Source organism: Amblyraja radiata, chromosome 1 (genome assembly GCF_010909765.2).
Source record: "Amblyraja radiata isolate CabotCenter1 chromosome 1, sAmbRad1.1.pri, whole genome shotgun sequence".
Lineage (NCBI taxonomy): Eukaryota > Metazoa > Chordata > Chondrichthyes > Rajiformes > Rajidae > Amblyraja > Amblyraja radiata.
The window spans coordinates 53,708,791-53,736,420 of NC_045956.1; the positions used below are offsets into that span (position 1 = coordinate 53,708,791).

The window sequence follows — 27,630 nt, forward strand, 5'->3', positions numbered from 1 at the left end:
AACCAAGGCAGCTAATGGAAGTAGTTAGACTGAAATAACATAATTGGCTTCGGTTGATCACAAACAGTCTGAGCTTAGACCTATCACTCTTCCAGTGCAATGTATTTATTCAATTTGCCCAGGGTTTACCGCAATGGAAAGTACCTTTCGAGTTAGCTCAGGAGTCTAGTCGTTTCTTGTGGGTTGTTTGAATTAAAAGATTCTCTAGGTGAAACTGTTCTGCCAAAAAGCATTCAGGCAAGTAGTAAGTGCCAAGAAATTAATTTGGGACACACTTGGAAGCTCTTTGTCCTTTGCTTTCTTTGAACCGTTGTTTAGTCTTTTAAAATTGCCAATTTTCAAGAAAAATTTTTTGGACGAGTTTCCTTCCAATTTCTGGTTCTCAGGTTGTTTTCCCAACTCATTCTTCAGACATTCTGTCCGCGAGGTCATTGAAACATGCCTTGAGCTTCCAATCTTTTTTCCGCAGAGCATAAACAGTGGAGAATCATTAATCAATTAATTTAAATCTCAACCGGTAACTTTTAATTTCCGCTTTATTTGTTGGAACATCCAAGGTGCTTCACTTGAATTAAACCCCTCCAATGGCATTTAACGGCAGTCAATCCAATATACACAGCAACAGGAAATTTATAATTATTACGCCAATTATCCACTTATCCAGCAAAATAAGAGGCAAGACACAGAGCTGCAGCAAATAATGTGTTTGCTTCACAGCTCTGGTAACTCGGGTTCAATCCTGACCTCAGCTTCTGTCTGTGTGGAGTTTGCATGTTCATCCTGTGACTGCTTGTGTTTCCTCCGGGTGCCCCGGTTTCCTCCTAGCTTCTAAGGACGTTTCAGTTGGTAGGTTAATCAGAGGACTAACTGGCTGAGGTAGTGATGGACAAGTTGGACCGAAGGGCCTGTATCAATGCTTTATAACTCTATGACTAACTGTAAATTAATCCCTTGTGTGTGTCGAGGCATTGGGAGAATGAGGGAAACAAGGAACTGCAGATGCTGGATTAAATAAAACCAATTAAAATATTTGCTCTACAAAGTGCTGGAATAAGAATATGAGAATGGTGTCACAAGTAACTGCAGATACTGGAATCATTAGTGAAAAGCAAAGTGTTGGAATAACTCAGCCGATCAGGCAGCATCTTTGGAGGACATGGATAGAGGATGATTCGTGTCGAGACCCTTCTTCAGACTGGAGAATGGGGGAACTTGATGAGTATGTGTCTGAACAGGTTACAGGGAAATAAGCAGGGAATTGGGCAGAGGGGAATACCCTTAGAGCCAGCCTAGACTCCATAGGCTGAATGGCCTCCTTTTATGTTGTGAGTAAATGTAAAAACCAAGACGAGGGTTACTCTAATCCAGAAATTGTTAAGGACAAATTAAGGACATTTCATGAATGATAGGGGTGTGATAGGAATGGGGTAATTACCACATTCACTCTAGCTGGGTTCCGTGCAATAGTATGGGCCTAATAGATCCACAACTGTCTTACCAATGTAGACAGGAGGAACTGCAGATGCTGGAATTTTGCGTAGAGCAAAAAGTGCTGGAGTAACTCAGTGGGTCAGGTAGTATCTCTGGAGAACATGGATAGGTGACATTTCATGTCGAAACCCTTCTTCAGGTGGCTGCCTTGCCAATGTCTTGCTAGATGCTGCAGTTCACTGTGAAACCATTGGGTCCTCTCCAGCTTTCTGACTGCATGAGCTGGTCAACTTTTCTCCTCTTCTAAGTGCAGCGATGCCTCAACCTCACCAAAATTGAGGAAAATATACACCTCGCCATAGACTAGGGTCTCACTGGTGCCCTCATCCTGCAAGTCACTGGATTGTAGAGAAGTACAGCACAGAACAGGCCCTTTGGCTCAACAAGTTCGCACTGACTATCAAGCACCCATTTTTACACTCATCCTATCCAAACCTATTTTATCCTTCTTACATTTCCATTAACTCCATTATCCTCCCTACATTTCCATTTCTATTTGCAGGTACTATCACAATGTTTACGAATCATTTAGACAGGTACATAGATAGGATAGGTTTAGAGGGATATGGGCCAAATAGAGGCAAGTGGGACTAGTGTAGATTGGACATGATGGTCGGTGTGGGCAAGTTGGGCCGATGGGCCTGTTTCTACACAGTATGACTACATGACTCTTTAATTCTCTTTCAGATTCTACCACCCATCTACATATGAGGCAATTTGCGGTGGGGTAATTAACCCGCCGACCTTGCACGTCTTTGGAATGCGGGACGAAACCAACCCAGTCAGAGTAAGTTTGGAGCAAGTCCCTCCCTTTTTAAATCCACCCACTGAATCTTCAGCCAGACCAATCTGACCCTGTTGAAACTTGGAAAACAGCAATGAACTTAAAAGAAGTACAAATAAGCACCTTGTTAAGAGCTGACACAACAGGGTCTCTGACTTTGATCTCCCATGTAGGTTATGCTTGCCCTAAATTGCTTCCACACAAATTCAAGCAGATGTGGACAATTTACGTAGAAAGGAAATTACGAGCTTCTCCAATATGTGAATGTGGTGATCAAGAACAGATGATAGCACGCGTAACAGCCCAACAAACCATAAACGTGGAGGAGATTCCACAGCAGTTCATTTGTCACCTCAGTTGCAATTATTTGGCTTCATTCTCCTAAGGTAAATGTTTAATTGTTGCTCTGCTGTTAAGCCAAATAGCTACGTGAAAGAGGAAATGAGGCAAAAATATGCGTAGAAACAAAGAACAGCAGATGCTAGTTAAAATACAAAAGGACACAAGGTGCTGAAGAAGGGTCTCGACCCAAAACCTCACCTATCCATGTTGGCCAGAGAGGCTGACAGACAGACCTGCTAGGTTACTCAGGCACTTTGTGTCCTTCAGCAAAAGTAGCTTTTGCTTCCTAAGCGTGCAGAAGTATAGCACAGTTGTAATGTGGGGTCTTCAATTATCCCCAAAACTTGGATTGTAATACTGTGAAGGACATAGAAACATAGAAACATAGAAATTAGGTGCAGGAGTAGGCCATTCGGCCCTTCGAGCTTGCACCGCCATTCAATATGATCATGGCTGATCATCCAACTCAGTATCCCGTACCTGCCTTCTCTCCATACCCTCTGATCCCCTTAGCCACAAGGGCCACATCTAACTCCCTCTTAAATATAGCCAATGAACTGGCCTCGACTACCCTCTGTGGCAGGGAGTTCCAGAGATTCACCACTCTCTGTGTGAAAAAAGTTCTTCTCATCTCGGTTTTAAAGGATTTCCCCCTTATCCTTAAGCTGTGACCCCTTGTCCTGGACTTCCCCAACATCGGGAGCAATCTTCCTGCATCTAGCCTGTCCAACCCCTTAAGAATTTTGTAAGTTTCTATAAGATCCCCTCTCAATCTCCTAAATTCTAGAGAGTATAAACCAAGTCTATCCAGTCTTTCTTCATAAGACAGTCCTGACATCCCAGGAATCAGTCTGGTGAACCTTCTCTGCACTCCCTCTATGGCAATAATGTCCTTCCTCAGATTTGGAGACCAAAACTGTACGCAATACTCCAGGTGTGGTCTCACCAAGACCCTGTACAACTGCAGTAGAACCTCCCTGCTCCTATACTCAAATCCTTTTGCTATGAAAGCTAACATACCATTCGCTTTCTTCACTGCCTGCTGCACCTGTATGCCCACTTTCAATGACTGGTGTACCATGACACCCAGGTCTCGCTGCATCTCCCCTTTTCCTAGTCGGCCACCATTTAGATAATAGTCTGCTTTACTGTTTTTGCCACCAAAATGGATAACCTCACATTTATCCACATTATACTGCATCTGCCAAACATTTGCCCACTCACCCAGCCTATCCAAGTCACCTTGCAGTCTCCTAGCATCCTCCTCACAGCTAACACTGCCCCCCAGCTTAGTGTCATCCGCAAACTTGGAGATATTGCCTTCAATTCCCTCATCCAGATCATTAATATATATTGTAAATAGCTGGGGTCCCAGCACTGAGCCTTGCGGTACCCCACTAGTCACTGCCTGCCATTGTGAAAAGGACCCGTTTACTCCTACTCTTTGCTTCCTGTTTGCCAGCCAGTTCTCTATCCACATCAATACTGAACCCCCAATGCCGTGTGCTTTAAGTTTGTAAGCTAATCTCTTATGTGGGACCTTGTCGAAAGCCTTCTGGAAGTCCAGATACACCACATCCACTGGTTCTCCCCTATCCACGCTACTAGTTACATCCTCGAAAAATTCTATAAGATTCGTCAGACATGATTTACCTTTTGTAAATCCATGCTGACTTTGTCCAATGATTTCACCACTTTCCAAATGTGCTGCTATCCCATCTTTAATAACTGACTCTAGCAGTTTCCCCACTACCGATGTTAGACTAACTGGTCTGTAATTCCCCGTTTTCTCTCTCCCTCCCTTCTTAAAAAGTGGGGTTACGTTTGCTACCCGCCAATCCTCAGGAACTACTCCAGAATCTAAAGAGTTTTGAAAGATTATTACTAATGCATCCACTATTTCTGGAGCTACTTCCTTAAGTACTCTGGGATGCAGCCTATCTGGCCCTGGGGATTTATCGGCCTTTAATCCATTTAATTTACCCAACACCACTTCCCGGCTAACCTGGATTTCACTCAATTCCTCCAACTCCTTTGACCCGCGTTCCCCTGCTATTTCCGGCAGATTATTTATGTCTTCCTTAGTGAAGACGGAACCAAAGTAGTTATTCAATTGGTCCGCCATATCCTTGTTCCCCATGATCAACTCACCTGTTTCTGACTGCAAGGGACCTACATTTGTTTTAACTAATCTCTTTCTTTTCACATATCTATAAAAACTTTTGCAGTCAGTTTTTATGTTCCCTGCCAGTTTTCTTTCATAATCTATTTTTCCTTTCCTAATTAAGCCCTTTGTCCTCCTCTGCTGGTCTCTGAATTTCTCCCAGTCCTCCGGTATGCTGCTTTTTCTGGCTAATTTGTACGCATCATCCTTCGCTTTGATACTATCCCTGATTTCCCTTGTTATCCATGGATGCACTACCTTCCCTGATTTATTCTTTTGCCAAACTGGGATGAACAATTTTTGTAGTTCATCCATGCAGTCTTTAAATGTCTTCCATTGCATATCCACCGTCAACCCTTTTAGAATTAATTGCCAGTCAATCTTGGCCAATTCACGTCTCATACCCTCAAAGTTACCTTTCTTTAAGTTCAGAACCATTGTACCATGCTGTACCTACCAGAGGTACACATATGCATACACGCAGACGTAGACCACCTGGCCCATCAAGCATGCCCCTCCATTCTGCCTCAGGCCTTGGCACATGTTGGGCAGTGTGGGCAAATTGAGCTGAAGGGCCTGTTTCCATGCTATGTAACATTCTATGGCTCTGTGACAGTGGGTGTTTGGAAGAAGCTGCCAAAGAAGGTAGTTGAGGTAGGTACAGCATTTAAAAGACACTTGGACAAGTACATGGATAGAAAGGGATATGGGCTAAATGTGGACAAATGAAACTTGCTTAGATTGGGCATCTTGGATGGCATGAACGCAATGGGCCGAAGGGCTTGTTTCCATGCTGTATGACTCCATGAATCTTTTGTGCCAGATCCGCGTGGCCCTCGATACCTCAATCGTTCAAAAATCTCTCTACCACCTTTTTAAACACCTCCACCTTCTGGAGTAGACAATGCCAGACATTCACCACCCTCTGTGAGAAGAGGTACCAGCAGAAGTCAGTTTTAAATAACTGTCCTCTTATCTTATAACTATGTCTTCTGATTCAAGTCTTCCCCATGCCTCAACATGTGTCTTTTTATGCCCTTTGAGATACATAGTTTCGATAATACAGTAAACCCTAGTTTTAACGGTAATTCTTATAATGGATTTTGGTTATTGTGGATGGACCTATCGACAGGTGCTGATGTCACCCTTGGATTGCACTGCCTCCCCTGCCGCTTACAATCCTTCTTCAGTCTGAAGGGGCTCAACCTGAAATGTCACCTAGCCATGCTCTCCAGAGATGCTGCCTGACCCACAGAGTTACTCCAGCACTTTGTGTCTTTTTGTGTATCTGCTGTTCCTTGTTTCTACATCCCTAAATTTCAGGTGGCCTCCTCTGTCCCGTCTGCATTGTGTACACCCAGTAAACTCTCCCGCACTGAGATCCGATTTCAAAGAACTATCTCCTCAATCAGTCCCTCCATGAAGAGTTATTTTGGTTTTATTTGGCATATACTTGTGATGGAGTTGTTTTTTTAAATTAAGTTCCCAAACTGAGATCACCCTCTGTATAAGCAGACCTAACATGAGGGTGACTTGTTGGTCTTGGAATCTCTCGGTAACCCGAGCACTGGGAATTCTGCTGGAATGTAAGCATTCGAGTCCATGACAATGGCGTGTAATTCAATGAGTCATATCACAGTGGGGGAGTCACACTGGCCAGGTCCCAGGGACAATAGCCAGGTATGACAACCCGATACCGGGGTGAAGAGAGACAAGCAGAAAACAAAGCCAGGAACCTACGATGGAGAGGAGTCGGTCTCGGGGTGAGTCATGCCAGGTGTGGGACTCTGAGGGTGAGCGAGGTGGACAGGAATGTGCCGGGTCGGGAGGCTCAAAAACAACCGTGATTACCATGTGATCCCTCTGCTAGGTTTATGAAGGAGGTTGGTAACACCACAGGTGGTTGGACGAGCGTCAGGACAGATACAGAACTGAGTCTATTTCAAAGTGACACACTTCTCGTGAGTGTGTACATAAAGGGAAATATCACCCCGGCACAGGGACAGGAGCAGAATTGTGGCACAAAGCCAACAATCGTTAACAAGGAGACAAGGATCTCACATGCAGACGCGCGCACACACACACGCACACACACACACACACACACACGCGCGCGCACGCACGCATGCACACTCACACGCACACGCGCACGCACACACACACACATGCATGCACACATATATGCATACACAGGCACTCACTCACACATGTACGCAGACATACACAGAGACACACACTCGCATATGCACACATGCACACACAGAGATATGCATACACAGGCACTCACTCACATGTATGCAGACATACAGAGACGCACACAAGCGCACACACGCACATTGACACACACACATACAGACACAGATATACATACAGATGCATAAACACATGCACAAACAGACATACACGCACTGACACATATGCACGTGTACACACACACGCTCACACACATATGTTTTGAAGTTTGATACAGTTCCACATCCCAACTGTTTAAAGTGTGGGCAGGTTTAGTTTGATACCCTGTGCTCTCCCTAACTCTCAGTCTGTAATTTATTTCTGTGGCACAACAACTCTACAATGAAAACCACAAATAGATAACTATCCCGCAGGGAGAACTTTTCAACAAGCATGTGGCAGGCATATACAGGCGCTGGATGTTTGAGTGCTGCTGATCCTACTGCCTGTTCAGACTGCTGCTTCCTCGTCTGAGACTGTTTTCCTGGAGGCTGAAGCTGGTCCCATGACCGACTGTAACGTCAGTGGGCAGCTGGAATTCCCAGAGTGTCCCATGACCTTATCGGACAGAAGGTCATGAGTGATGGGAATAGTAAGTAAGTAATTTTTATTTATAAAGCAGGTTTAAATCAACTTGCGTTGAAACCAAAGTGCTTTACATAGAAGAAATTAGGTTTCCATACATCCATAAAACATTTGGCCCATCAAGTCTACTCTGCCATTCAATCATGGCTGATCTATCTCTCCCTCCTAACCCCATTCTCCTGCCTTCTCCCCGTAACCTCTAACACCTGTATTAATCAAGAATCTATCTATCTCTGCCTTAAAACTATCCACTGACTTGCCCTCCACAGCTTTCTGTGGCAAAGAATTCCACAGATTCACCACTCTCTGACCAAATAAATTTCTCCTCATCCCCTTCCTAAAACAAAAACATCCTTTAATTCTGAGGCTATAACCTCTAGTCCTAAACTCTCCCACTTGTGGAAACAACCTCTCCACATCCACTCTATCAAACACTTGCACTATTCTGTATGTCCCCCTTATTCTTCTAAACTTCAACGAGTACTGGACCAGTGCTGACAAAAACCCATGCGCTTGTTGGCATCATCTGTCTCCACCTCTGCGACCTTCTTTCGGGCTCCGGTTACCCTGTTGTGACTTTGAGTATCAGAGTCTAGATCCAGCGTCTCGTTCGAGAACCGGTGTCAGAGTCTTAGAGCCAGAATGGGAGAGTCAAGAAGAGAGTGTTTTATTGACATAAGTCCCCAAACAGAACAATTAAATTCATCCTTGCAGCAGCACAATTGATATATAAAACACATAAAAAACATCAAAAGAAAGTTCAGTACATATATAAAAAAAGACAAATAAAAAAACAATAATAGTGCAAAGTCAAAAATAATGCGCATTAGTCTATATAGTTTGGAAGATATATGGAGGTTGTAGTGTTCAATAGCCTGATGGTTGTAGGGAAGAAGCTGTTCTTGAACCTGGACGTATCAGTTTTCAGGCTCTTATACGTTCTTCCCGAAGACAGGAGTGAAATGAGAGCATGGCCAGGGTCGTCAGGGTCTCTGACGAATCTGGTTGCCTTTGAGGCATCGACTCCTGTAAATTATTTTGATGGGACCAGAGAATTTAGAACCATAGGGCACAGCCTCAGAATAAAAGGACATACACTTTAAAATGGAAATGAGGTGGAATTTCTTTAGCCAGAGGGTGGTGAATTTGTGGAATTCATTGCCACAGTCGGCTGTGGCGGTCAAATCAGTGGGTATTTTTAAAGTGGAGATTGATAGGTTCTTGATTAGTAATGGTGTCAAAGATTATGGGGAGAAGACGGGAGAATGGGGTTGAGATCAGCCATGATCGAATGGTGGAGTAGACGTGATGGGCTGAATGACCTAATTCTGTCTCTATGCCTTTTGGTCCAATGGTCTTTTCCAAAATTATCATGATAATTTTCCCATTGTCCCTACTCTAAAGGAGTGAGACTATTCAGTGCTCTGCTGTAGCCATCCAATCTTACTGCGCACCGACCTGCAATGACCCCTAGTCTCTTATTAAAGATTTTCAGATTGCTCTATATCCACACCTCTCCCAATCACTGTAATTGCAACCCCCCAGAAACCCCTCAGGATGGCACAGTGGCACAGCTGGTAGTGGTGAGCTCCTGCCTCACAATGCCACAGACCTAGATTTGATCCTGACCTCAGGTGCTACCTGCGTGGAGTTTCCACTTTGACCACGTGGGTTTCGTCCGGATCTTGTCTGGTTTCCTTCCACATCCCAAAGATGTGCGGGTTAGTAGGTTAATTGGCCTCTGTAAATTGTCCTTAGTATGGAGGGAGTGGATGAGAAAGTGGGATAATATAGATGTGTTTAAGAAGGAACTGCAGATGCTGGAAAATCGAAGGTAGACAAAAGTGCTGAAGAAACTCAGCGGGTGGAGCGAAGGAAATAGGCAACGTTTCGGGCCGAAACCCTTCTTCAGATGTGTGTGAGTGGGTGATGGATGGTCGACGCAGAACTTGAACTTGAATTGAGGTGGAGTATTGGGATACAGATGGAATCAACACCTCAGTGGAGTCTACTAACTTTACACCATCTATATTACTAAAAGTCTGATCTTGACTAATTCCTGTTGTTCTGTATATTGATTTTAGAAAAAACGCTGCCACTTACAGCTGTGATTTTTGGCCATCTTACTCAGAGTCCCCCTCCGCTGTGCAGGACAAGAGGATTTTTCCCATCGATGAAAAATAAGAGCTGTTAGTGTTTAAAAAATGTTGAGATTCTCTCTCCTGAAGGCCAAGCCCCTTCCAGAGGGACTATAAAACACAGAAGTGTTGAGTGCCTCATTTAGTCTCTGCAAGATGGGGGAGCAAGAGGGTCACGTCTCTCAGTCTGAGCTGTGAATAACACTGAACACATGTCTACTAAACTGTGAGTATGGTTTTACTGACCTTGAGTGCCCTTAATGTGGTTTGATAATGAATATGTGGTTGGTTTGAATTAAAGCACAGCAAATGGTTGGTGATGGTTGGTTCAAAATAAAGCATAGCAAATGGTTGGTGGTGGTTGGTTTAAAATGGCAAATGATTAAAAGTCTAAACTTGACAACTTCCTGTTAGCACTCTATATTGATTCTAGATAAAACGCTACCACTTACGGCTGTGATTTTTGGCCATCAGGTGCAGAGGATTCTTCCCATCAATGAAAAATAAAGTTTTATTAGTGTTTAAAAAATGTTGAGAATCTCTCTCCTGTCAATCACGCATGAAGGGCACACCCCTTCCAGTGGGAGGGGGGGGGGGGATTATAAAACCCGGAAGTGTGGGTGTGGCTCAGTCTCTGCAAGATGGGGGAGAGAGAGGTCACGACTGTCTGAGCTGTGAATCAACTGAACACACTGAACTGTGAGTGTGGTGTTTTGTGTGGTGTTTATGTGGTGTTTTGTGTGGTGTTTTGTGTGGTTTTATGGTGGTTTCACCCTGCTTGAAATGGTATGAAACTGCATTTGAATGTGGTGGCCTTGCACCCTGCATGAAATGGTATGAAACTGCACTTTGGTGGCCTTGCACCCTGCTTGAAGTGGTATGAAACTGCACTTGAATTTGGTGGCCTTGCACCCTGCTTGAAGTGGTACGAAATTGCACTTGAATTTGGTGGCCATGCACCCTCCTTGAAGTGGTATGAAACGGCACTTGAATTTGGTGGCCTTGCACCCAGCTTGAAGTGGTATGAATCTGCACTTGAATTTGGTGGCATTGCACCCTGCTTGAAGTGGTATGAAACTGCACTTGAATTCGGTGGCCTTGCACCCTGCTTGAAGTTGGACAGAAACTGCACCTGAATTTGGTGGCCTTGCACCCTGCTTGAAGTGGTATGAAACTGCACTTGAATTTGGTGGCCTTGCACCCTGCTTGAAATGGTAGGAAACTGCATTTGAATTTGGTGGTCTTGCACCCTGCTTGAAATTGAATTTCAAGGAATAGCCGTGAGTCAACTGCCAGCCCACCAGCTGTGAGTGAGCTGCCAGCACATCAGGCTTGAGTGACTGAGCTGCCACCTCAAGAACCCATTTGGCCCACAATGTCCATACTAGCCCTCCGGAAACCAGTCGCTTCAGCCCACAACACACATACTAGCGCTCCAGAAAGCCCCCCCTCCCCACTGGCCACCAATATTGGAATTGGTGGTGAGGTGAAATATTGTGTTGGGGGACCAGCCCTCCCATGTGAACATGGGACCCAACGGGGGCCCACTTAGTCTAGTACTTTTCTAAAAAGTCCAAATGATTCACCCATTGTTAACAGGAAAAGTGGGGGAAATTTTGAACAGAAATGTTTTTCTTCTCACCACAAAACAATTGGTTTCAGTATGAGCGCAATAAATTTTATTTAGCTTTTTTTTGCAAATGGTGAGGTAGGGTGGCAGGCAAATGGTTGCCTTAAGAGTGGCATTGAGCACTTTAGGTTGTAGAGTGACACCTCTTGTGGTGACACTGTTTCTGCAGTGATGTTTACCCAATGGATCCCAGGATATATTCGGAGATTTGGCCTGGATTTCCCCAACCATGGTCAGTTTTGGTTGGGACGGAAGGAAAGAAAATTGAGGGAAAGACACAGCACAGCATTCCCTATTCTCCTCTCCCATTCTAACCAGGAAGAAGAATGGAGCTCAAACATGTTCTCCAGAGATACCTCCTGACCCACTGACTTACACTTTGCCTCTTTTCTTGTAAACCAACATCTGCGGTTTGTGTCTAAAAGGGTCCTCTCCCTTTATCTAAGCCAATATTTACCCCTCAATTAGACAACCCGCATATTTACGGCTGTTCAAGCTACAGATATTTGCTCTCACAGAATTTACACACTACTGCCTAATTTTTCAATTGGCGCTTATTAGACTTTAAATTTCAGACTTTAGCGATACAGTGTGGAAACAGGCCCTTCATACTACCGCGTCCACACTTATCCAGCGATCACCCCGTACACTAACACTATCCTATGCACTAGGGACAATTTACAATTTTTACCAAAGCCATTTAACCTGCAAACTATCTTTGGAGTGAGGGAGGAAACCGTAGAACATAGAACAGTGCAGCACAGGAACAGGACCTTCGGTCCACAGTGTCCATGGCAAGCATTTCCTAGGACGGGGGTCACCTGTAAATATTTACCTCAAAGCTCAGTGTGAGAATCTTGCTGTGTCAAATTGTCTTCCACTCTTTATCCACGTTACTTGGGACTGCTATTGAAGATGCTATTTTAATGCAGGCCACACTTCCTATTCTTTCACATTTACAATTATTATATAAGTGCCTCTCTACTGTAAGCAACACGTTCTAAATATGTTTCTCAGGAAGGCGACCAGAGCAAACTAAGAGCCAGCCAAAAAAGGTTTAGGATGTGAAAAACGTGGTCAATTAGGTAGTATTTAGGAGAAGTGGGGAGTGAAGATGTGACTCAGAGAGTTTAGCATCTTGACAAGTGAAGACACGGCTGGTATTGGCAGAATACAGGTGCAGGAGATTATTGAGCATTAAACAAGATGCTGATCAGGCAGTAACTGTTGAGGGAATAGAGAAATGTTTCGGCCCACCAAGTCTGCGTCGACCATCCATCACCCACTCACACACATGCCCCTTCTGATGGGAGGGGGGAGGGGCTATAAAACCCAGAAGTGTGGGCGTGGCTCAGTCTCTGCAAGACGGAGGAGGGAGAGGTCACGACTCGCTGTCTTTCGTGGCCTTGCACCCTGCTTGAAGTGGTATGAAACTGCACTTGAATTCGGTGGCCTTGCACCATGCTTAAAGTGGTCAGAGCCGATGATGGAATGGGCAGTGTTTACTACTTTTTGTAGTCTCTTCCTCTCCATGGCACTCAAATTGCCGAACCAAGCCACGATGCAACTGGTCAGCGTGCTCTCTACTGTGCACCTGTAGAAGTTAGAGAGAGTCTTCCTTGACAAACCGACTCTCCGTAATCTTCTCAGGAAGTAGAGGCGCTGATGAGCTTTCTTGATAATTGCATTAGTGTTCTCGGACCAGGAAAGATCTTCAGAGATGTGCACGCCCAGGAATTTGAAGCTCTTGAATTTGAATTCAGTATAGAACTTGCAGCAATATCCAGCGCATTTTTATATTGGAAGGTTTGAAGTCGTGATGTAGCTCTTTGGTTGGGCTGCATTGTGTGCAGTTCTGGTTGCCCCATTACAGGAAAGATGTGGAAGCTGTGGAGAGGGTGCAGAGGTGGTTTACCAGAAAGATGTAGAAACAAGGAACTGCAGATATTAGTTTATACCAAAGATACACACGAAGTGCCAAAGTGCTGGAGTAACTCAGTGAATCAAGCAGCATCTCTGGAGAACGATGCTGCCTGACCCCCTGAATTACTCCAGCACTTTGTGTCTATCTTTACTAGAAAGTTACGTAGATTAGAGGGTTTCAGCTACAGGTTGGATGCACTTGGATTATTTTCTCTGGAACGTCAGAGGTTGAGGGGAGACTTGAAGGGCCTGTACATCGGGCCGCCATAGCGGCGACTGCAGAGGGCTCACAGGCTCCGACCACGTGTGAACAAAGAGGAAGATGACTGAAGTTTATTGCCTTCCCTCACAGTGGGAAACGTTGATTCTGCTGTGTGGGAATGTTCATGTTAAATTCTATCGTATATTGTGTTCTTTTTATTTGTATGGCTCTATGGTAACTCAAATCTCACTGTACCAATTGGTGCATGTGACAATAAATGTAACTTGAACTTGAACTTGAACTTGAAAGAAGTATAGAAAATTATGAGAGGCATAGATAGGGTAGACTGAGAAGCTTTTTCCCTAGGTGGAAATGTGCAATACAAGAGGGCGTAAGGTGAGAGGGGGAAAGTTTAATGGAGATGTACCGGGCAAGTCTTTTACTCAATGGTGGGGGCCTGGGACACATTGCCAGGGTTGGTGTGGAGGCAGATATGATAGTGATGTTTAAGAGGCTTTTAGATAGGCACATGGAAATGCAGGGAATGGAGGGACATGGATCACGTACAGGCAAGGGAGATAAATTCAACTTGGCAAAGGGGTGGACACAAACCTTGTGGGCCGAAGGACCTGTTCCTGTGCTGTACTGTTCTATGTTCCATTCTTTGGACCATGCATTCCTCTTGACTGTAACTTGACGTTACTCTCTACTTGGTGCTTTGTTATTTCAAACAACGGGTTTTTAATGAGATCCATAGATATGGGCACGACTTCTCCAAAATGAAAGGGGAGTTTACTTCACAAAACAATCTGGAAAGAAGGGGCAGTTGGACTAAACTGATGCATCAGTAAAAAGGGGAGGTTTCAGGTAAAAAACATTTGTGTGATGGTCAATGTCGGAGCAATTAAATGCTCCTTTCCCGGCTGCTTCCCAATGTGACTCTGGCCTCTGTTGCCGCGTAGCCTCGTGCCTGTTTCAGGAGACCCATGGCAAACTGTGAGGAATTGAGTAGCCCGTGTGGCCACTCAGTCATTGCCATCATGCCACCGCTCAGTGGCAAGGTAGAGGGGAATGTGATTGAGGAGCTGATGAAGGTTGGTGGGGTAGGGTAGGGTAGAGAAGGAATAGAGTTGCCAACTGTCCCGTATTAGCCGGGACACCCTGTATATTGGGCTAAATTGGTTTGTCCCACATTTGACTGCTACTACTCGGGTTGAGAGGACTGTCGGGTCGGAGCGCCACGTCAGGCCGCGCCTCACATGTCCCAACGTAGTGCAGCCCATGGAGTGCAGCAGCAGTGCCTCGTCCATGGCCCCGTCGGTCGGCAGCCCGGCCAGCTGTCCGACCTTCGGATCTTCGCTTATCGCCGACACCACCACCCCTCCTTCTCATGGCCGACCATCGGTTCATGAGTTGGATGGAGTGCTGGACTTTGCGTGCAGCAGAACACAAAGCCTAGCCAGCGGGCCAGCTGAGGAGTTTTGGCCCGGGCCTCGCGACGTCATGCGCAAAGTCCGGCAACTGTGTTTAAAGTTTTTCAAGAGTTAACAAGTTTCCCGGGTACCTGCCATTAGCGCCACGGGTCGCTAAGTTGCGTCCACGAGTTCCGACGTTCCCGCTACGTTAATTGTACGTGATTACCACAAGTTTAATTTGTTTTAAACTCGGGGTCACTCGTGGGTCGACTCGCACCGTGAGACAGGGGTTTAAGTACATCTAGAAATAATTAGTCATTTACAATGACCACAAAGCGACTGGATTGAAGAAATCCAATTCACCCATGCCCTTCAGCGATGGGGATCTGTTATCCTTACCCCACGTGCCATTCCAGACACCAGTGTGCTTTCCTCTCACTGTGTCCTTCAGTGTAGTGTCCTTCACACACTAGCAGGTTTAGACTTTAGACTTTAGAGATACAGCACGGAATCAGACACTTTGACCCACAGAGTCCACGCAGCCCAGCGATCATCCCCATACACTAGCACTATCCTACACATTAGGGACAATTTATAATTTTTTTACCATAGCCAATTAACCTACAAACCTGCACATCTTTGGAGTGTGGGAAGAAACTGGAGCACCCGGAGAAAACCCATGCGGTCACAGGGAGTACGTTCAATCTCTGTACAAACAGCACCTGCAGTCAGGATCGAACCCGGGTCTCTGGCGCTGTAAGGCAACAACGCTACCACTGTGCCATTGTGCTGCCCGAGTTGCTCAGGTCAAGGATAGTTAAGGGTGTGAAATGAATGCTGGCCTTGGCAGTAAGACATTATTGGCCTTTATATTGCAGTAATCATTATACCCGTTATCCCTTATCTGTGTAATGTGAAGGACTTGATTGTAATAATGTATAGTCTTTTCTTTGACTGGATAGCACAAAAACAAAAGCTTGTCACGTGTACCTCGCTACACCTGACAATAATAAACTAAACTAAACAAAGCTAAACCACTCTGGACATGTTAGTAGATTGGCTTTATTGAGCACGTATACATAGGTAACTGGAGTATGGAATGATAAAACATACTGTAGAACAGTACAGCACAGGAACAGGCCCACAGTGTCCATGCCAAACATGATACTGACTTCAACTAATCTCCTCTGCCTGCACGTGACCCACACCCTAATATTCCCTGCATACCCATCTAAAATGCTACTATTGCAAAAGACTCCACTACTGCGCCGGCAGCCCATCGCGGTACCTACCACTCTCTCAAAAAAAACAGGCCCACATATCTGCTTTTAAATGTTATCCCTTCTCACCTTACAGCTATGCCCTCATTGTCAGAAATCCTCCTGCTTCCAATTCCCTTTTTTCCCAATCCCACCTCCCAATGAAGTCAATACCGCAATCATCTTGCAGTGATGGTGGGGCCTTGCATTTTATCAAGCCACAATTTTGTAAGCACTAATGTATTTTGAGAGCAAGGATGAGACTTCAAATATCGCACAGGAAGCCAATAAAAAACTTGAAAACCCGACCCCTTACAATTGCCTCAAACATTTTCTGGAAGTTTGGGTCCTGTGCTTTTATGTGACATTAATCATCATAATCATAATCATACTTTATTAGCCAATTATGCTTTGCAACATATGCGAAATTTAATTTGCCATATGGTCATACCAATAAAAAGCAACAGAACACACAAAATACATTTTAACATAAGCATCCGCCACAGTGACTACTCCACATTCCTCACTATACATTATATGTGGGCGAAAAAAGTTCAGTCTCTCCCTTCTTTGTCCTCCAGCGGTCGGCGGCCTCTAAACTTCCGTTGACGGGACGATCTTACTCCCTTAGCCGGTGGTGGGCCTCCTCGTCGGGCCGATCAAGTTCCTGCATAGGGGAGGGGGGAATCTCAGTTCCCCCGCGTCGGGCAATCTATCCCGGGTCGGGGCTAGTCGAACGGCTTTTGGAGCTTTCCGTCGTCGTTCTCAACCCGAGACTGAGAGCTCCTCGATGGTGAAATCCGCAGGCCGTGGTTGGAGAGTCGATCCCAGGCAAGGAATTGGCTCCGATGGTAAGTCCACATCCCGCGGTGGGGCTGAAAGTCAGTCCCGAGCAAGGACTCCAGCTCCCCGATGTTAGGCCGCAGAGCCAACGGAGATACGATCCCGAAAACAATCTCATCCCCGGCAAGGTAAGAGATTGAAAAAAAGTTTCCCCCGACCCTCCTGCCCACCTCCCACATAAAACAACCCAGCGAACATTAACACATACTTTTTAAACACACTAAAAATAACAAACAAAAATACGAAAAGGACAGACAGACTGTAGGCAAGGCTGCCACCAAAGCACCACCCGGTCCAGAAAGGTAGCAATTCTTCTTTGGTCGCTAGCATTGGCGGGCGATAGCATATTGTTCACCAACTGTTGCCCCTCCCAATATTCTGCACCGTGCAAACTCCGTGCAGACAGCACCCGTAGTCAAGATCGAACCTGGGTCTCAAACTGGACATAGGAATAATGTACAGTGGTCTGAAAAATCTGCCATCTTGCACTGCCAAAGTCCAGATGGTGCTAGATGATTGGAATGTTACCATTCTTGGTAAACCTAACAGTAAAACAATGTACTATACAGAACAGGCAAGAAACCAACTGAAGGCATTACCAAATGAAAGAGAAACCCGGGTGAGTGAGTAGACCAAACCTTGTTCAGGCAGATTGGTGTTAAAAAGATGGGGGACCTCATTGAAACATAACAAATAGTGAAAGGCCTGGATGGAGTGAATGTGGAGAGGATGTTTCTACTAGTGGAACAATGTAGGACCAGGGGGCACAGCCGCAGAATAAAAATACATATCTTTAGAAATGAGATAAGGAGGAATTTCTTTAGTCAGAGGGTGACGAATCTGTGGAATTCATTGCCACAAACTGCTGTGCAGGCCAAGTTCTTTTATTGGCTTGATACAAAACTCTGTAGCAGAAAGTAAGCAAATTCAGCTGGGGATCAACCAGATTAGATTTAGTATAGTTTATTTTAGTTTAATGTCACATGTGTAGTGAAAAGCTTTGTTGCGTGCTATGCATTTAGCAGAAAGACTACATGATTATAACTGAGCCATTCACATTGTGCAGATACATGATAAGGCAATAACGTTTAGTGCAAGATAAAGCCAATAAGGTTCGATCAAAGATAGTCCAAGGATATCTGAGAGGAGTTTAAGAAGATCCTAGTTAAAGTAAGAAATCTTGCTGTAGGATTAGAGATTTAAAAGTGTGGGGCAAGAGTAATGTGTGATCGCAGATCCGCTTCTATGATTAGCACACAAATAGTTGCTTAGGTTGGGCACCAACCTGCCCTTTGTCCCACCGAGACCCCGCCGACAAGCATTCTGCCCATAGGCTCGCACTATCCTACACACGCGGGACAACTTACGATTTTTACCAAATCCACTAACCTTCAAACTGCATGCCTTTGGATTGGTGGGAATAAACCGGAGCACCCAGAGAAAATCCACACGGTCACAGGGAGACCGTACAAACTCTATACAGACAGCACCTGGAGTCAGGATCGAACCTGTGTCTCTGCAACTATGAGGCAGCAACTCTACCGCTGCACCACAGTGCTGGGGAGTTGATGTTAGAATTAGATATTGGAGCCACAAAAGCAAATAAGAAAACCAGTTGCAAAGCATGTGGACAGAATTTGGTTTTAACAACCGTCCAAATATCAGTACAATAATTGGCCATGCATTTAGAGAGCAAGATTAGCTACAGGTGGCAATGGTGAATTGAAGGATATCTGGGACCAGAATTTGAAGAACGCAGTGATCTCCAAACAGGAGTAGCTCACATGATCCCAACTGAGTTTAGAAAGGAATTTAAATCCATTGAAGAAAATTTTTGTACCGGAATATGTACTTTACAGGTGACAGACTTTGTTTTTGTTTTGCCATAATTATCCGTCTTTCATTGTCTAAATCAAAGAGGGTTGTGTTTTTTTTATAATTCCTTTTCTTCTCCATGCATGTCTGTACAGTCAGTAATTAATGATTTCACATAAAATACTTCTGCCTGCAGGGATCATCAAGGTGGGCTGCACAGTTGGCTGAGGTGGGACAGTTATGGTGGGAATCGAAAAAAAATCCCTTAATGGGGTTTAATAGTAAGATTAAATGAGAACTTACCAGTTTGAAGTTTGATCTGTATTTTATGAGGAGTTACGATGAGGGATTACGTGAAGAACCCGCTCAGCACGCATGCGCGGCATACTTCAAAGCAGCGGTGTGGAATCACAGATAGACACAGTTATTGAAGTAAACATAGTAAAGATAAGGAGACATCAGCTTATGAATTTGACCCATATTATTGAGGGTGGGAGCGGAGGGCACGTAATCCCTCATCGTAACTCCTCATAAAATACAGATCAAACTTCAAACTGGTAAGTTCTCGTTTAATCTTACTATTTGCAGTCTGTAAAATCTTTCCTGCAAATAAAACAGGTTTTGCCAACGGCTTATTATAAAATTTCTTAACGGTATTTTCCCCCACCATCCTGCTGTAGCCAGGATGTGGTTAATAGGCACGTCCATTCTTTTAGCCGTCGACGTGGATGCTGCCCTGGTGGAATGAAATTTGTACATGTTAGTTTTTATCCCAGCAGCTTTTAGCACCTGCTTGAGCCATCTCGAAATGGCTCGTCACCCTACCATAAGGTTATTTATGACTGACCCACAAGGCTTTTCATCTCCCTCGAATATTTTGGTTGTGTCTATGTAGGATAGTAGGGTCATGGCACATAACCGTGGTTCTGGTGGGTAAGCCCGGAATTCCACGACTGGATTAGGTGTTCCTGGTCTGCTCTGTTTGATCATTCCCTGGATAATGACAGATATCTGGTCTGGAGCTGTGAGCATGGTGTCCAGTCGCAATAGGTGTAGTGACTGGACCCTCTGTGCAGATACAAGTGCCATCAACATGAGTGTTTTGAGCATAGATGGTTCCAGGTTGAGGGATCTGGCTGGTGGCCATCCCCTGAGGTATGTCAGGACCACACTGACATCCCATATATGGGTGTACCTTGGTCTAGGGGGTTAGAGTTGTAAATACCCTTCATTAGTTTGACCACCAGCTGGTGGGACCCCATGGCCTGTTGTTCTGGAGCTGGTTTTAAATAGACAGGCAGGGCAATTCTAGCTGTGTTGATGGCTCTGTAGCTGAGTCCTTCATCGTGGTGAAGGTTCGCCAGGAATTCCAGTACGTTGGTAACTGTAGCGGTTGAGTAGGTGGTCCCTGTATCCAAGCAGTACTTCTCCCATTTCTTGATGCTGGACAAGTGCTGTTTTTTAGCGGATGTTCGGAGGGATGCTGACATGGTGTCGACGGTTTGTTATGATAATCCCAGTCCCAGAAGTGGTTTGTGCAGAATCTGCAACCCAGGAGTTTGATTTTTTCATGGCACGGGTGGCTTGTGCCCGACACTGGGTGTTAATAACTCTGGGTCACTGGGGAATACCATCGGAGTTTCAACAACCATGTCATGGAGTATTGGGAACCATGGCTGCGTAGGCCAGCCGGGTACTATCAAAATACCTGAAGCAGAGTCCATTTGTACTGTGCGTAGTCCCCGACTGATGAGGCAGAAGGGAGGAAATTCATAGAAGAAGAATTTCCCCAATCCAGCGCGAACGCATCTACCGCTGCTGCCTCAGGGTCTGGTTCCCAAGCGACATACATAGGTACCTGGTGATTTAGCCTTGATGCAAATAAATCGATATCTGGCGTGCCATATTGCTTGATAACTTTTGTGAAATTTTTTTTGGGTTTTTAACATCCATTCGATGTTGTCATTAGAAACATAGAAACATAGAACTATTATCTAAATGGTGGCCGACTAGGAAAAGGGGAGATGCAGCGAGACCTGGGTGTCATGGTACACCAGTCATTGAAAGTGGGCATGCAGGTGCAGCAGGCAGTGAAGAAAGCGAATGGTATGTTAGCTTTCATAGCAAAAGGATTTGAGTATAGGAGCAGGGAGGTTCTACTGCAGTTGTACAGGGTCTTGGTGAGACCACACCTGGAGTATTGCGTACAGTTTTGGTCTCCAAATCTGAGGAAGGACATTATTGCCATAGAGGGAGTGCAGAGAAGGTTCACCAGACTGATTCCTGGGATGTCAGGACTGTCTTATGAAGAAAGACTGGATAGACTTGGTTTATACTCTCTAGAATTTAGAAGATTGAGAGGGGATCTTATAGAAACTTACAAAATTCTTAAGGGGTTGGACAGGCTAGATGCAGGAAGATTGCTCCCGATGTTGGGGAAGTCCAGGACAAGGGGTCACAGCTTAAGGATAAGGGGGAAATCCTTTAAAACCGAGATGAGAAGAACTTTTTTCACACAGAGAGTGGTGAATCTCTGGAACTCTCTGCCACAGAGGGTAGTCGAGGCCAGTTCATTGGCTATATTTAAGAGGGAGTTAGATGTGGCCCTTGTGGCTAAGGGGATCAGAGGGTATGGCGAGAAGGCAGGTACGGGATACTGAGTTGGATGATCAGCCATGATCATATTGAATGGCGGTGCAGGCTCGAAGGGCCGAATGGCCTACTCCTGCACCTAATTTCTATGTTTCTATGTAATGTAGGCCACCACCGTAGTATTATCTATTTATAACCGTACATGCAAGTGATGCATATTTATGCATATGCTTTTAAACCATAAAAGTCACCCAACATCTCTAGATAATTAATGTGCAGTGTAAGTGGTAATGATGATTCTGGGTTAGTCCATCTACTACTTGTGCTGGATATAGAGTTAGTTGCTCCCCAGCCTTGAGCACTGGCATCTGTTTGGATAACTGACGTAGGGTTAGTGATGATAATAGGCTGAAAACTATGTCAAACGTTTTTTGCCCACCACTGTAGTTCTGATATTACTTCAGTGGGTAACTTCATGAAACGATCATAATGACCTGTATGTCGTTTTTGGTACAAAGGTCCGAATTATGTAGCCGGAAATGCTGCTACCATTTTCCCAATTACTCTGTTACTTGTCGAGTAGTTGGTAGTTTGTTGACCATTAAATTGTTGCATGATTGTGCCAATTCAACTATGTTGTCTCTTGGCAATGTTACAGTCACGTAGACTGAATTAATTGTGAAGCCCAATTAGTCCATGATAGTGGATGGCTTCAACTTAGATTTATCTGGATGTAAGACAACCCCAGGGTTTCGAATAACTGTTTGGTAGCTGAACAGCTAACATAGTCAATTTCATGGTCTTGTCTACCATTTAGGATATCATCAAGATATGCCATGACAATATGTTTTTCTCTTCTGAATATTTCCAGAGCTGGTTTTAGTGTCTTGGTGACACTCTTGGGCTGATGTGAACCCATTGGGTAACGCTTTAAACTGCTATAGCTGCCCCATCCAGGTAAATTTCAGGTATCTGCGATGATCCTTGTGAATGGTACTAAATAGTAAACATCTTTAAGATCAATGCTTGCCATGAAGTATCCTTTGGAATTTAGTTGTTTGGCAGTAACAACCGGTTCCATTTTGAAATGTATATACTTAACAAACATATTTAGTGAAGTTAAGTCAATGATGATGCGACATCCACCATCTTTTTTGGGTTTAGTGAATATATTTGATACGAATTGCAAGGGTTCAGGTTTTCCCATGATACCCTTTGTAATTATTCTCACCAGTTCAGCTTGTCCCTCTTGTTTCTTTAACGGAGAGGGGAAAATACCCTCTGGGGTGAATGTTGACCTGGTGGCAATTTTTCTAGTATGAATTGTATTTGTATTTACTAATGCCATTGAGTATATACTGATCACTCGCGATAGACTCCCATGTGTTAGTATTACTCTATATACTGGTAGGAACCAGACCCACCTACCTCCATGGTTATGGGTATTCTTCTGTTTCCTGCCGGTCCAACGAGTGTTGCACATCGTCTGACGTGGCGGTGACGTTGGGGGGTGGCACATTTTCCATGGGGTCCGCTCTGGGCCCTGGTCTAAAGAAGACTTTTGGTGATAGAATGCCGACCCCGAGCTTTCATCAGTCCGATGTGGTAGACGTTGACTGATAGACGCGATGGGGTGCTGCTGCGTAGGAATTACTGTTTTTGGTTTGCTCGTCCCGGCCCTGCCTCATGAGCCGAAAGTTTTGTAAAACCTCTTGCATGTCCTTCATATGCTTTGTGAGGTTTTTGCCAAAGAGCAATGGGTCTGGCTCAGTGGCTGGGGTATGCACAACCCCGCAATGTAGGATTTTATGGCAGGTCTTATGACTTGTTTACGAAGGTTGTGGTCATCTCCGTATTTGTCCATGGAATGAGGAAAAACGATGTGATGGCTGACGTCAGGCTTTTAACGGCCTCCTGCACGTGGGGTTTCCACGTAGCTGTCCACCACACCTAGCAGCTCTTCCTGTTCCTGCACCCCTTGCATACTCCCGAGATCTTCAGCCATTGCCCCTGTTCTTGACCAGCCCAGTCCTGGTCAGCAAAGCTATCCTCTGGAAAGGAGGAAGCAATGGACAGTGCACAAGGCACTGTGGAGGGAGTGCCTGACCCCCCTCTGCGAGAGCGCCCCTCCTGGGCAGGACGCCTCTTCCATGGCTTTACATCCAGCCTGCTGCTCAGGTGCTAGCGGGCTGGGCTCGGCGTGGTGTCGGGGTATAGCGGACCGCCCGGTAAGCGGTCCTACCGCCTTGTTGCTGCCCCCGCGAGATGGAACGCTCCTCCGTGGAGTCAAGCGGGGGGCAGGTCTGTTCAGGCAGCTGTCTTTCCCCCCGTGCGGGTGGAAAGACGTCCCGTCTGATAAGTCGGAGCCACCGGCCGGACGCCTCTTCCTTGGCGGTACTTCCAGCCCGCTGCAGAGGCGCTAGCGGGATGGGCTCGGCACGGCGTCGGGATAGCGGAGCGCCGGGTAAGTGATCCTACCGCCTTGATGCTGCCCCCCAGATGGAACGCTCCTCCGTGGAGTCGAGCGGGGGACTGGTCTGTTCTGTTGCTGCCCCCCCCCAGATGGAACGCTCCTCCGTGGAGTCGAGCAGGGGACAGGTTTGTTCTAAAGCCTTTCTTCTCTGCCTGAAAGCAGAAGGCTCCCTGTGAAAGAAAAACCCGACGTCAGCTTACCTGACGGTCCGTTCTTTCACCTCCATAGCGGGAGCGCCTGACTCCCGCTGTGCCGCTGTTGCTCTGCTGGACGTAATGCCGCGCATGCGTGCTGAGCGGGTTCTTAATTGAATCACTCACGTGACTCCGAAGTAAAATTAGATATTTAACCTATACCGTGAGACTCATAGACCTGAGGGAAAAAATTGAGTTTGAAAGAAAGAATGGATTAAATAATTGATGGAGTTTAGACATCAACATGTCAGCAAGGGACACCCATGAAAGGACTCCCAGTCTTTGACCTCGGGGCAAGAATGGCAAACTGTTGAATGGCAAATCCTCAGTTTCCTTTAATGATTATTATATTTATGATTCAATCATGGAATGTGAACATTACTGGCAATGGCATTATTTTTATTGCCTTGCCTTGATAAGCTGGTAGTGGGCAGTTGTCTTGAAGGTGCTCCCATATGGTTCCTGGGTGGGGAGTCCTGGAGGTTAGACCAGGTGATGATGAAGGAGGGCCAGTGTTTTTCCAAAACAGGATGCGTTGTGGCTTGGTAGAGATCACACAGGTGCTGGTATCTCATGCACCTACAACTCCAGATGGTAGAGGATGCAGGATTACGATGTGGTGGGTGGCACAGTGGCGCACCAGTAGAGTTGCTGCCTTACAGCGCCAGAGACCGGGGTGCGATCCAGAGTGAGGGTGCTGCCTATATGGAGTTTGCACATTTCCCCAGCGAACGCGTGGGTTTTCTCTGGGTGCTCCGGTTTCCTCTCACACTTCAAAGACGTGCAGGTTTGTATGTTAATTGGCCTCTGCAAAATTGTAAATTTTCCTTAGTGTGAGGGACAGTGCTGGTGAATGGAGGGTCCCTCCACAAATTGTGGGTCCCTCCACAAATTTTGTTTTTACTTAGAAAAATAAGTCCATGCTAGTGCAAAAGGTGATCTGAGGTATCCCATAGCTGAGGTGAAATTAGTGTTGTGCAAGTCGGTTCAAGAACTTTATGGTTGTAGGGAAGTAGCTGATCCCGATCCTGGTGGTGTGGGACTTAGAGTCAGAGAGTCACAAAATTAAAGAGCTATACAGCACGGAAACAGGGCCTTCAGCCCACCTTGTCCATGCAGACAAACACCATTGGCAGCTCCGCCAACAGTCTGCCTGTTTTTTCATCTTATTTTTATTTTTAGTGTGTGTAAAAACTTTGTGTAAATGTTCTCCGGAGTGTTTTATGAGGGGTTAAGGGGGAAACTTTTTTTCAGTTTCTTACCTTGCCGCAGATGTGATTGTTTTCCAGGTCCTATCTCCAGCCGATCTGCGGCCTACCATCGATGGAGCTGGTGGCCTCCTTGTACTGACTTGAGCCCCTCCACGGAACATGGACTTAACATCGGAGCTGATCCCTTGCCTGGGATCGTTCCTAACGCGGCCTGCGGACTTACCATCAAGAGCTCGCAGTCTCGGGAAAGACTAGTCGGGAGCTCCACTGACGCAGAGGCTCGACCAGCCCCGACCCGGGGTCCGATCGTTGGTGCGGGGGAGCTGACATCCCCCCCAATGCAGAGGGCCCAAATGCCGCAAGCTATGGGTGTCAAGATCGTCCCCATCAACAGAGGGCTCGAGGCCCCCGAACGCAGGAGAAGAAAGAAGGGAAGAGGTTGAACTTTTTTTCGCCTTCCATCACAGTGAGGAATGTGGAGGAGTCACTGTGGTGGATGTTTATGTTAAAGTGTATTTTGTATGTTTCGATGACTTGGCAAATGAAATTCCTTATCAGTTGCAAAACATACTTTACTAATAAAGTATTATTATTGTGATTGAAGTCCTGACTATCTGCATTTGGTTCATAGCAAAATCTTCTAAATCGTCGAAATCTCTAAATCTTCCTGTCCATACATCTGCCCAAATGACTTTTAAAAGTCACAATTGTGTCCACCTCTATATGCAAATTACTCTCTGAGTGAGTGCATTCCTCCTGAGGTATCTCTTAAATATCTGCCCTCTCACTGTTAGCCTCTGCCCTCTAGAGTCATAGAGAATCAAATGTCATAGACAGCGTTGAAGCAGGTCTTTCGGCCCAACCTGTCCATGCTGACCAATGTGCCCCATCTACACTAATCCCACACAAAGAGTGGTGGGTGCATAGAACAAGCTGCCAGAGGAGGTAGTTGAGGCTGGGACTATCCCAACATTTAAGAAACAGTCAGACAGGTACATGGCAGGCACGTGCTGTCAGGGTGGGCAAGGTAAGCACTGCCTACCCTGACTAAAATTATAAAATGGTAATTACTAAATATAAATAGTAAAGGCATGGGATAATTACGCCTATCTAAGAGATCGATCTCTTAGGAAGGCATAATTCTTCGTACCTTTCATCCGCAGCACTTGCAACACGCGAAGGTCTGTGCAGCCCACGTGCCGTCAGCGCTGCTTCAAGCCGTCAATGACAAGCGGGGCTGAAGGCAGCTGAAATTCTGCCTTTACAGTACTGCGCATGCACAGCAAACTATTGCGCATGCGCAGCGCTAGTTTATTGGCTGGTTTTTCAAATATGGATTGTCATTATCTGAAGAGTATCTTAGGAAACAAAGAGAGAAGAATGGAGTTTTGTGTACCAATAACGTGGTAAGTGCATTTCTTGGTGCTATATGTTTTTAAATACCGTATTTCCCGGGGAGGGGGGGGAAGAGTTCCTTTCACAGCGTTTGGGAAGTCTGGCCCGGGGTAAAGTTGCGGGGAGGGCAGGAGCGTTGTGAAGGAGGGGATCGGGTTCATGCCGGTAACCCACGTGCGACGCTCCTTGCACGGAGCCACCACATTGAGACTGGGGGGGAGGGAGGGCGGGGAGAAGTAGCTCGGGTGGTTGCGAGCGGCCGCCGAGTCGGACAGCGGAACCAGCCGCCACCTCAGCGCCTTCTGCCGGCTCCCGCTCACCTCTGGCAACTCTCCGTCTAAAACCGCTCCCCTGCCGCTCGCCAGCCTTACTCATGTCAGCCGCTTCCCGCAAATCCTCAAATTCCGACAGCGCAATTGAGGTTACTCGGCTGTGGGAATTTAAGCATTTGCGGGAAGCGGCTGGCATGAGCGAAGTCGGCGAGCGGCAGGTAAGAGGTGTTCAGGCGGAGAGCACTGCCAGAGGTGAGCAGGCCGGCAGATGGCGTTGAAGTGGTGGCCAGTTCTGCTGTCGGGTCCTGGCGGCCGCTCGCAGCCACCCGAGCTGCTTCTATCCCTGGCTACAATGCGGTGGCACCCGTAGCGCCGCAGCAGCGGTGAGTGAGTGAGCTACTGGCATTATCCCCGACCCCCTCCTTTTCAACACTCCTGCCCTCCCCGCAACTTTACCCCTGGCACAGACTCTCCACACGTTGTGAAAGGAACTCTCCCCCCAATTGGTCCCTTGAACAAGTGTTGTCATTCAATAAGATGACAACTGATTCAACTTTTCCCTGTGCTTCCATTTTTCCCACCATCTGTCCACCTGCCATCACTCTTCACCCCACACCCCACACCCATTCAGTAATTCAGAATAAAGGAGACTTGGAAGCCTTGTGCAAAT

General features: G+C 46.0%; 1 long non-coding RNA gene across 1 annotated transcript in view; it reads left to right on the forward strand.

Moving 5' to 3' along the window:
• Positions 1-25,827, forward strand: part of LOC116973850 — a 57,662-nt gene extending 31,835 nt beyond the window's left edge. Inside the window, exons 2-3 of the long non-coding RNA XR_004412155.1 lie at positions 2,179-2,278; positions 25,372-25,827. This is a non-coding gene — a long non-coding RNA (uncharacterized LOC116973850). The remainder of the gene's footprint in view (positions 1-2,178; positions 2,279-25,371) is intronic.
• The last annotated feature ends 1,803 nt before the right edge of the window (positions 25,828-27,630 follow it).